Here is a 12,358-nt window from a genome sequence, read left to right as displayed (position 1 = left end):
ACCAACTTGAAACTCAGGCTTACAGTTTGCCTTCAGGTTCTTCAGATATGAGAGTTACAGAAACTAATAGACTTAAAAAGTAGTCTTAAAGGAAAGTTGATGCCCCCTTTCCTCTTCCCAGTCCTACTTTCTGAACCTCTATATAAATTAGACAGTAATAGAGTCTAGTGGTCTATATGCCACGGCAAAAATGGAGCAATAAATGAATAAATAAATGTCTCGAGAAGGAATGAGTAGATTCATTTCTTAGAGTTCTTTTTACATTTTTATTTTACCTTACTTGCATTGTGATTTAAATATCTTATCTTTAAGGGAGGCATCAGTATGAAAAGCGTGGGTAAGTCTTGGTGTTATCTATGAAATGTGAAATTAAAACAGTCTTGTAGAAATTCAAACAAATTTCCTGAGTTTTTGTCTACAAGGGATTCCTGAATCTAATCAAGGCATAATTTTAAAATTAAAACAATTAGCCTTGACAATCAAAGTGTAAACAAAATATACCATACAGATTTACTGACTGAATGATGGTCTGAAGCCTTTAGCCAGCGGTGAGAATGAGCATCATATCCTAGTCAGGATCTTACATTCCTAACTTCAGTCTTACCTCGTGATTTTCTAAGTCACAGGACTTTGTGGTTTATGATATAAAAATAAAAAATAGGTGAAGCCCACCAGAAATGGGCATTAAATATCCTAAAAAGTATTAATAGCTAGGGTGCCTGGGTGGTTCAGTCGTTAAGCGTCTGCCTTCGGCTCAGGTCATGATCCCAGAGTCCTGGGATCGAGTCCCACATCGGGCTCCCTCCTCGGCGGGAAGCCTGCTTCTCCCTCTCCCACTCCTGCTGCTTGTATTCCTGCTCTCGCTATCTCTGTCTGTCAAATAAATAAATAAAATCTTAAAAAAAAAAAAAAAAGTATTAATAGCTAACTTGAGCTATGTAAATGATTAAGGCCACAGAACCCAAACTTCTGGCATATTATATCAAAAAGAAAAGGTGGGACTCTGTCTGCTACTCAGTAAATGAGCCAAACAAAAATTATCCTGAAAAACAAAGGAACCCAGTGGACTTGACAGTACTCTAGCCGCTATCAAAAGCAGATCCACGTGGCTTACAGCTGCCAAGGCATGACAAAGATCATCCCTATCCTCCAGCCATGGGGCAAGGACGCTACCATATTAGAAAGAAGTTAAGTCTAGACTCAGTGGGATGCAGAGAAGAGAGCCTGGCTTAGCAGGCTTCCAGAGAGGAAGCTTCGTCCCTGTGCCACCAAAAAATGTGGACCAGACGTGGAGGACCCTCGAGTATCCTAATTACCTATATATAGTATTCAAGACTTTGAAAAGCAGAACAGCAAGGAGTATCATGGAAGAGCATCACCTGAAAGGTCTGAATTCACTTGAAGGAATGAGTCATTCTCCGAATCCCTGCAGGCAAGGGACACAGGCTAGAAAGATGGAGAGAGGGGCGGCTACTTTTCGGCCAGGTCCTGACACATGGCACCACCATCTAAGAGACTGCAGGAGTGCTCAAATTATAGCCAGGAGGAGAAGCAGATCATCAACACCGTTGGGGAAATGCTTTAATTAGTTTCCAAGCAGATCACTTTGCTGCCGGAAGGCAAAATAAGGACAGTCCACCATCTTAACAAACACTTCGCTATCTGTTCTTCCCCTCGCATGAGTCTTCAATGGAGGGAGTCAATCCCTAGTTGCAAGAAAATCAATGTGTTCAGCCTGAGTCAAATTATATGAGAGATGCTCTCCCTGATGCAGAGTCCCTGTCCTAGCTGGACATGTAATATGGATCTTTTTGGATGAGGTGAGTTAGAATACCATCACTAATGGGCAAAGGGGTTCACAATCAAAAACAAAGGAAGCAAATACTCTACCATCAAAAGTAGTTTTGAAATAAGAAAAATGTATACCTTAATGATACTAAATAATACGCACAGGGCAACTTTGCAATTTGGTTTCTAGCTTATCGACTGACCTGAAATAAACTGATTGCCCCCGACGACTAGCAGCTACCATCTGAGGGGCCAGCATATTTCCCTTTCCTTCTCATAGGAACATGGGATTTTTTGAATCATCACTCACACAGCTGACCAAAATGCTCCCAGAAAGCATAAGCTATGAACGATTGAAATCCCACCTGCATCCTTTCAGCATTCAGAGGTCAAAATGCCCTTAGAGCCAGAGAACTATCAAATTGGATGTCTCGACTTTTACAGAGGTAAAAACTACAAACCAGGAATGCTGAGTCTCTTATCCAAGGGCACAGCTAGTCCTAATTCCCAGCCAAGTGCTAGTCCCACTACATCATGATGCCAAACTCAAATGAAATCAATGAAAAGAGATTTGTAAACTCGAGAAGAGTAATACGATGAGATGCGTGAAACCCAGAGAATGCCAAAGTGATGGATGCCAAAGGGAGTGTGGCCACTGTCCTAGGCCATTCACAGACCCTAGAACAAGCATGTCTGAAAGTAAGGAACTGTCCATTTCCCTAACTATGACAGCAGGGGAGAGACATGGTCTATGAAAGACACAAGTCATCGAACGTTACCAATGAGTGAAATTCTTCGTAAACACGCCATTTCCCTGGGAGAAAAATGAGAGAGTGACAAAAATAAATACAGCCAAATCCCATGATGGTCCTATTTAAAAATATATTTATAGACTAGAAAACATCGAGACAATTTAACAGGCCCCAAGTAAATTCTATGGTAGGCCCACAAGGAGGGAGGCCCCAGTCTATGGAAACCAGGGAAGAGATGAAAGGAGGCACAGCGGGAAGGATTACCAAGGTTTACTCAGGAAGGAATGTTGTTGTTTTGTTTTGCTTTTTCTCAAAAATGCATGTAGCCATCCATCTATCCATCCAGCACTAAGAACTGACCCAACCTAGAACACTACACAATTGCTGAGAGTGGCTGTTTCTTCTCAAGCAACCATCTGACCTTTGATTTCAATGCTGATAGCCAGAGGTGAGTAAAGAGAAAAAACTAATCCTTCAAGGCATGATCTTTTCCAAAAGTGCTCACCCCTTATCTCCCACACATTGAGACTGTGTTGAAGATTATACACACACACACACACAAACACACACACACACGCCACAATGGACAAGAACGGTCTCTTTTCAACTCATAGGTTATCACTAACTCGTATTAATTCTCTTGTCTATATGGACAACAACAAAAAAGGTATGGTCAGGGTAGGAAAGGAGGCCATCGCAAGAAGAGGAGAAACACACTTCCTTCTGCAAGAGGAGACAAAATGGGCGAGAAGCAGGTGTTACCATGTTTGTTGTGGTGAACACATGAGAAAACAACCAAAATGAGCCTGTCTTTGTCAACCACCAAGATCTGCTCGTTTTGTTAGCTAATGAAACCATGTGCTAACCTTTAGATTAAACCTATGGTAGATTAAGCCTTCCTCCCTGACCTCAAGAGGTTTGCCTTGATGTCTGATCAAACAGACTTGGATGTTTATCAGCATCCACGGTTAAGGGGCACACATTTATAACCTTAAAATAAGAGCTGGACATGCCAGGTTTTCCTTCAATCTCCAGAGCCTCAAAGCACTCTGTCTCTTTGTTCTATTTTCTTGCCCAAAGTTCCTACAATAATAACATGGTATGTGTGGTACCTGATCATTCATAAACCTTGTCCTTTAATTTATTTAGCAGCAAGCACGTACCAAGCACTGCATGCTAGACACCAAGCCAGGCACTGGGATTACAGAGATGGGCCAAGAGTCTGGCACGAGCACAGGGACCAGAGATGTGATGCTTCCAGGGAGGAGTGAGGGGCCACAGCAGACTGCCCGAGGGACCGTGGGGTGCTGAGGCATGGAATCTTTGCTGGAGGAGGTCAGAAAGGGCTGAGAAATGCGAAGGATGAACAGATGCTTGTCAGGCGGAATCTGACAAACATGAACACCTAGGTGCTCTTAACAGCCCTATAAAGTAGGTGTTACTATCCTCATTTTACAGCGAAGAAACAGGAAGTTTAAAGAGGTTAAATGATTCGCCCCCTTAAGTTACAAAGTAAATGGCACTAGCGTGACCCTGTTAACACAGCAAGGCTCTTGAATCAGAGGCCTTGTCTTCTTCACCATGGTAATTCCAATATACCTAGAATACCCTAGGTGCTCAGTAAGTATGTGTTCAATTAATCCGAGTCACCGGACTCCATATCCCACGTTATTTTGGCTACATCCCAGCAAAGTAACCAAGAAAGATTCAGATAAACATAAAAGAGCTGTCCATCTGCTTAAGAAACAAGAAAGAGGTCTTCATGTAGGCCCATCATTTCAGGCCAAAAGCAGAGTATATGTGTATATGCATGTATATATGCATGTATGTATGTTTCCAGAGAGTAGAGATATGTATGCTACCTTATTCAGAGCCAGGAAAGAACTTGGATTTTCAGTAGTGTTTCAGTTTAGCCATGCAATTACTGGCAGAGAAAGAGAGAGAGTGGAGGGGGGAGGCAAGAAAGGGAAGGTTCCTCACAAAGCCAGACCCATCTATCTTCTTTCAAAGGCAGGAACTGGAATTGATCTGTGATAGCTTTTCCTGTCTTACAGGAACATCCAGAGAGCCACAGAGCCTTTGTAGGGAGGAGCATATGACTCCTTTTAGTTCATTTTGTTTTGGATTTAAGTTTAAGCAAAAACTCAATTTAAAAACCAAACCACTGCAACTCATGTATAACTTAAGATTCTGAATTCACAACTAAAAATAAAAAACTCCATGTTGTTCCCTGCATAAGCACACTTCTAACAACCTGACTACATCTGACAATACTGCAGATATGCATCACCCTCAGAGTCCTGCAGTCTTATGAACTGATGAGAAGGATCTGGGGAGCAACAGACACCAAATTAATCAAAGACCATATTCTGTTTTCTACATGTTCCTTCATTCAACAATCATTTATTATGGAACACCAACTCTATACCCAACCCTGTGGTCACAGGCACAAAATCAAGATGAGGCCCTCACTTAATGGGCTTATTGTCAAGTGATGGATACAAAGAGGCAATCACAAGATAATGGGATGAAAGTTTCAAAATAGGTGTTACGAGGGTACAGGAGAAAGACATCTCACTCAGACCCAGGAAGTCCAGGAAAAGACTCCTGGGGAGTGAGACCTGAAGATGAATAGTCCGTTGGGAGAAGAAAGACAGAGGAGTCTCTCAGGAAGAGGAAGACCAGGAGAGGAGAGGATGACACCTTCCTGGGAGTGGGTAAAAGGGAGTCCCAGGGAATGAGACGAGGGACAGATCACACAGGGCAACAGGCCTTGTCGGGCTTAGCTGGGCTTTCACCTGAGGGCAACAGGGAGCGATGGGAACCATGTGGGAAAGCGTGATGACAGGGGTCCGAGGGGAGGGACAGCAGACTGAGTAGTGCTTCTATCGCTCCTGCATCCCAGGCTGAGAATAACCGAGGAGGGCATGACGTTTGTGTGCTGCTCACATCACCTTAACCAAGGACAGCTCGCAGTCACCCCCAAGCCATCGCCCAGCCAGGGGCCCACTCCAAACTAACGAGGAAAGTGACACAAACAAGCAGTGAGTGGCCAGGCACTGTGACGAGAAACACAGCGCAAGGAGTGAGACAGAAAATTTCCACTTGGCTTTGAGGGCTTTTTCTTTTTTTTTTTTAATTTATTTATTTGAGACAGAGAGATATATAGAGAGAGAGAAAGTAGGAGCAGTGGGGAGAGGCAGAGGGAGAGGGAGAAGCAGACTCCCCGCTGAGCAGGGAGCCTGATGCGGGGCTCGATCCCAGGACCTGGAGATCATGACCTGAGCGGAAGGCAGACGCTTAACGACTGAGCCACCCAGGCGCCCCTTTGAGGGCTTTTTCTTGATGGCACTATTTCATTTAACCATTTCTAGGTACACCTAGCTCCTTAACTACGTTTTTCTAGGAAGAAAAAAAAAGCCCCATGTCTTAGCTTCAAATTAACATTTCCCTTGAATGCACAATGTATGCTAACTAACTTCAGAGGGCTGTATCGTGATGTTTGGAAGAGTGCATTTTTCAAAGGACTGAAATGTACAGACGTCCCTGCTCGGTGATATATAATACTTTTCAAATATATATCACTACAACTAAAGGACTTCCAAGGGCTTTTCTTGTTTGGTTGCTTGCTTGATTTTTGCCCTTTGTAGCACAAGTACAGATGGCTGTCTTCTACAAGGTCCTCTCTGAATGCCTTCTGGGCGGTTGTGGGATCAATGTAAAAAGACCTGGGAGCTGCAGGTACTTCGGGGCAACAGAATACCTTACAAAAAGATCCCAATCTTCCTGCTTCTTGTGGTAATAAACTTTTACAGGTTGAAAAACTAGGCTCACTACTGTGGCTACCGCTAGGTCTCTAACTATAAATAAACGTGTGCACACCAGGGGGTAAGGCCTGCCCAGGGAGCTGAAGGGGGCCGAGCTGTACCTACACAGCCCATAATACATCGGATGCCCTCAGCAAAAGCCGCAGGCTCCCTCCGGCATTAGGAGGGCTGTGGCCCTCATCAGATTACCACCAGGCTCCCGACCACTCTGAGTAAGGCAGGGACACAGCCCCAGGCCTCCTGAGCATCAGCCCAGCTCCTGGCTGCCAGAGAACATGGGAGAAGGGAGAGAGAGGAGGCCGAGCTGTCTTCCCCTGCACCCCACCCTGGTCTCCATCATCACTCCGGGAGATGGACATTCATGCGCTCCTGGAAAAGAGCAGCAGGAAGCAGCTGGTTCCAAATGCAGGGTTGCACAACCAGGTCATCATGGGGAAAACACCAAAAACAAACCTAAAAAATCCCCTAGGCCCAGAGCCACAGCGCACATTTTAACAGGGCCACAGAAGGTGCCGGACAAAGGGTGTTTCCATTTTCTCTGGCCGTCTTCTGCATCTCTCATTACATTAACAAGTTTGTCTCCTCCCTGGATTGTAAACGCTCGAGAGCAGGCACTCTATGTCCGCTTTTGGAATCCTCCAACTTGGAGATAGGGTATTACTTGACAAAAATCCCTCTTTTTTTTTTTTATTTTTTTTTTAAAGATTTTATTTATTTATTTGACAGAGAGACACAGTAAGAGAGGGAACACAAGCAGGGGGAGTGGGAGAGAGAGAAGCAGGCTTCCCGCCGAGCAGGGAGCCCGATGCGGGGCTTGATCCCAGGACCCCGGGATCATGACCTGAGCCGAAGGCAGACGCTCAACGACTGAGCCACCCAGGTGCCCCGACAAAAATCCCTCTTTAAAACAAAACAAAACAAAACAAAAAAAACAACTATTTTTTTCACTACAAAAACCTGAGCTTCCCTTCCTAGGTCACCAGCTGGCCATGGGCTCTCTGGCCCAGAATTCCTGCTTTCCCTCTTCCTCCACACACCCCTCTGAGCATCCTCTGGCATTCTGTATAGCTACATCCCATGGCCTATGGAACTAGCAAGCAAGGAGTTCCCAAAACTCAAGGCGAGAAAGGAAGGAAGTTAACGATCCGGCCACGCGAGCACACACTCTTTATTGTTTGCTGGATTCCACACATTGTACTTGCGGGGGTGCTCTGCCAGTCCCCAAGGTGCATGTGAAATATGCATCCCTGTGCCCTTGTACCTTTTAGAGCAAGGTGGAACAGAGGCCATTCTTTGTGAGTAAAGACAAATTCTCTGGGACATAGATTTGCATTGGCAGAAGAAGAAAAACAACACCTGCTTCAACCAAATTCCATAATATGGCCCTTCCATTCCTGAGTTTTATTCCTGAACTGTACTCACAACAGTCGTGAATCACTGCCAAATCCCAGTTTAGAGACCACGGGCCATCGTCTGACCGGGCAGGGAAAGGAAAAAAGATCATTCTAACAAGAGTCACTGGCAACATCTGGCCAGGATCAAACACAGGACCATTAGGAAAGAAAACAAAGGAAAATGGAGTACAGCAATAAAATGCAACAAGCTCTCTTATGTAAGAGATAAACCCATGTTTCTGGGACAATACAACTATACTACGTGGAGGGCTGGGGAGGAGAAACACTGATTTGTGAAGGAATGCATTCACTCATTCACACACCCTAAAGTTCCTCTAATCACTGCCCATCAGACACCTCGATATTTGAACTTTGTATGACTCCAAAGTTCAAGAGCTGATTTTACTGCCTTTTCACATGTAGCGCCAACTCTTCCAAGCCTCCCCTCTGTTACTGAGGCAGCACAAGGTTTACTCTGCCAGCAGCGGTTTCCTTTGGATACCGAGGCATCCTTTCTTTTATTCTGGGCGGTGATCAGAGCCTTGTCTCCCACACCGGCCCCTGGTCAGTAGCCACTTTCCTCACACGCATCCCCACACTGTCGCTCAGCAGAGTGCACTCCTCTCACATCCTGCCCACCGCCGCCCCTTGCACGCGCCCGCCCCACCTGCTCAGAAGGCTGCCCCTTCCACAGTGGGGACCAGCCCCCTCTCATGCACCCGCCCCAGAGCCCCTGCAGAGCCACAGACGGCCTGCCAAGAGATGGCAGCCACGCAGACACCCGGCTCCAGCAGCTGAAACACACTCCCATCCCCTTCTGTCACTGAGTGTTCAAGTTCAAGGTTAGTGAGAAGTGCCAGGTTTGGGCGTCTGCAAAGTCCGCTAGTAGGTTATAAGGCTAAGGGAATCAAGAGGGCTGTCTGATTACACAGCCTCCCCGCAGCACTAGGATGGCAATAACGTTTGTCCCCGGCTAAGTCAGGGTTTCCCCACAACACATCTGGTGTGGGCTCCCCAGTGTTCCTAGCCAGCCTCTTCACCACCTTCTTCCCTCACCTCAAGGACATCTTACTGCCACTCTCAAGCTCGATACTGCTGAGTGGCCCCTTTCCTTAAGACATGGTAACTGTAATAGCGAACATTTCCTACCAGTGACCCCACCGTGAATATGTGGTAAGGGCCAGTGAGATTTCAATAAGGTGGTTGTTTGCTACGGGTAGCATGGTTTATGGGCTCTGCTGCTGATTCCGTCTTAAACTCTCCTTTAGCTCTGCATTTTGTTGAATAACGCTGTATATTATATGCAAGCTTTGATTCACCCCATTAACGGAGAACAATCGTATTAGCCATATGAGTCTGAGTTCCCATGTTACTTAATTGCTACACTGCTGTGTTAACGAAGTTAGGAGGGGGTTTGGCAGGAGTGTAGATCACCTTCATGTTCAGATATTTGTGGTTTTATTTTTTCTTTTGCCAGCTTGCCTCTCTGTTTCAATTGCCTACCATCTGCCTTTGAACAATCTAAGTGCGAGCAGATAGATTTTATTTGGAGGATGAAATGCTTTGAGCTCATCCTAGAAAAGCATTTTCATATTCTGGTGTTCAGGGCATTCGCTGTTTAATAGGATCTCAAAGGCGATTCGGTTTGGGGTGGGAGTTGGTTCCTTCCTGTAGTCAAAGTACACTGTGAAATAAAAACCCTGTGATCACATTTTTCAGCAAAAGGAAACAGGGTGGTCAAGGGGTCGGCATGAACCTCTCACCTTAAAATGAACCCTGAAACACCCAATGGAAGTGCAGGTGGCAAGACAGGGGAGTGGATGTTGTGTTCTGTATATGGTCTATTTCCTACTCCACTGTCCGTAATTCACTCTGAACTGAAAAAAAAAAAAAAATCCAAACATGAAGCATTCAAGAGCTTCTGAGTTTGTGGTTTTCTTTATATGACCAGAAAACACCCAAAGGAAAAGCAGATATGTTCACTTAGATCACCTGGTTGATAAAAAACAAAAACAAAAACAAAACAGAAAAACTTCCCACAAATTAGAGTGATGTGACGTGAATCTGTTATTTCGAAAATAAAGCCTAAAATAAAACCAACGACTGAATTAAAAATCAGTAAGCTGGTTGGGAGTCAAAAGACCAGGGTTCTAGCTGGAGCCTAAATTCCTAAAAACTGTAGCTCTAAATGTCTACATTCTGTTTTTCTAACGACTATCCTCTGAATTACAAGTGCTCGGCAGTCAGAACGGATTGGATAGACATCACGACGCCGCTTTTCCCCATCCTTTAATTGTGACAGTGGACCCAAAGCCTGCACAGCACACCTAGGTTTAATGAAAGAGTCAAAGAAACAAGGCTTCCAACCCGAGCCCGCATAAACAACTCTGACTGGAGCAAGAATCCCCATTTTCTACCCCCACCTCTAATCCCCACTGGCTCCCAAGTCTGAGCTGGTAAGTCCTCATGGTTTTGGAATAGCTGTGGGGCCTAAAACTGAATTCCAAAAAAAAAAAAAAATCACAAATCAACAGCTCTCTCCTCCTTTTCAGGACCACTGAGATACAAGTTGGGGGAAGTGGGGGGTGGGGGTGGGGTATGGTTCCTGCCCTGGGAAGCAGAAATCCACCATAACCTTTATGGTTTGGGTTATTCCCATCACTTCTTACTTCTTAGAAGCAAGGCCCATAAGGAAAAGCAAGAAAAACCCACAAGCCCTGCTCGCTCACCTACCCTCTCCAAAAAGCATACATGATTTTAAGAAAGTGCAAGGGACTCTTTGTTTTATTATACATGATTAAAACCCAGAAAAGGACATTTTGGTTTTTTTGTTTAAAGATGTTATTTTTAAGCAATCTCTGCACCCAATATGGGGCTCAAACTTACAACCCTGAGATCAAGAGTCGCACGCTCTACCAACTGAACCAGCCGGGCGCCCCCTTAAGAGAACGTTTTTAAAACCCAACAAGGCAAGTTTCAAAGTGCAATGCTTACGGAAGCGTCATGCTTTAGGTGGAACAAAATCTCACCTACTCACCTAACCATAATAAAGCTATTAAAGGCCACTTCTCATTTACAAAGAGGGAATTAGCATGTATGTCTGCCCTGGTCTTAAAACTGATCCTATAAGCTACCTCCCTAAATCTTCTCCCCATTATTTTTAGAAGAGTGAGAACTTCTCTGCTTTCATTCCTAAAATGATGTTGCTCTTTCATGGAGTATGACTCAAACAGAATTCCCTCAATTCCTTCTATCTATTCCCAGAACAGGGTATGTTGCAAACAGGATGAAACTATCCTTATAGCAAGAAATCTTACAAATGGGTAGTGATAAAGCGTCAGAGGATATGGCTACCTCAGTAAAAGTCTGAATAGGAAAGCCTATTTAAAGAAACGCAGTTTCGCTACTTAAATACAGCACGGCACACATTATAAACTCTGCTATAAAACCAGAAAATTATAATTCCCAATAGGCTAAAACCGCAAAGTAACAGATCATCAGTACTAGAACTCTTAACATACAGAAATTGATTATTAGTTGTTGAAATTAAAGCAATAATTATAATAATTTCTAAGTCCACTACTTGAAAAATTTTTACATTTAAACTGTTTCTCACCCAAACTGAGACCTACATAAATTACCAAGATGAGAGTAACTTTTAAGCTTTTACTCCATTAGAACCTCATGAACTACTTCTCTCCATAAAGCTGGAATTATTATTACACCAAGAGCTGCCCTAAATCTACCTTTCTTCCCATATTTCCAAAGGGCATGCTTGAAATAAGTGCCAAAGGCTCACTATTATGTCCATTTAGCAAATTTTGGTAACGAAAACTGGTGTAATCTCTAATTAACAGGAATATCAGTGTTGCCCAAAGAACAAGAAAAACTTACAGGGAAAAAGGAAATAATAAACTACAAAATGAGCAAACCGAGGTGAACCATTAAGGACTAAAACAGGAATTTGGGGAAGGAACATAATTGGGTTTGCATCATGAAAAAGCACAAAGGAGGTGAGAACCGGAACATTAGAGCCCACAGTCCTGGGGATGAGCAAACCTGTTTTTGGGGAGGTCACCTCGGCACCTCCTGTTTTGAAGGTTCACAAGCCAGACATTCGGTGTGGGAGGGCGATGCCTTCCATTTTGGGGAATATGAAGGAATGCATGATGAAATGAAGGAGAAACAAATTAATTTTATTGTAACAAAGAAAAAGAAGATTCACATCTATCTGAACAGAATAAGGAAAGTGCGTCCCAAAATAACTTTACCGAGGTGAAGGGAAAACAAAGACCGGAGGAAGATGAGGAGGGAACCAGGGAGACGTGGGGAAGTGAATGGTAAAGCTAAGTAGGCTAATAATAGAGACAGAAGGAAGGAGTGCACCGCAGGAGATAGAAACGCAGAGGAAGACGAGCAGGCGGGTCGGCCTGCGAAGCACTAGTAATTATCCGACTGCACAAGCAGCAGCACAGGCAGGGCCTTAAGAAGGAAAGAGGAGGGCGCCTGGGTGGCTCAGTCGTTAAGCGTCTGCCTCCGGCTCAGGTCATGATCCCAGGGTCCTGGGATCGAGCCCCGCATCGGGCTCCCTGCTCGG

The 12,358-nt window shown here is 44.5% G+C and overlaps 1 protein-coding gene across 4 annotated transcripts in view; it reads right to left on the bottom strand.

Moving 5' to 3' along the window:
- The window catches only part of ETV6 (ETS variant transcription factor 6), a 239,477-nt gene that overhangs the window by 209,387 nt on the left and 17,732 nt on the right, over positions 1–12,358 (bottom strand). The gene's annotated exons all lie outside the window — the stretch shown is intronic.

This window comes from Leptonychotes weddellii, chromosome 5 (assembly GCF_054177405.1).
Source record: "Leptonychotes weddellii isolate Sample4059 chromosome 5, ASM5417740v2, whole genome shotgun sequence".
Classification (NCBI taxonomy): domain Eukaryota; kingdom Metazoa; phylum Chordata; class Mammalia; order Carnivora; family Phocidae; genus Leptonychotes; species Leptonychotes weddellii.
Note: the sequence above shows the minus strand (reverse complement) of the source record. Positions and strands in the feature narration are given on the sequence as shown.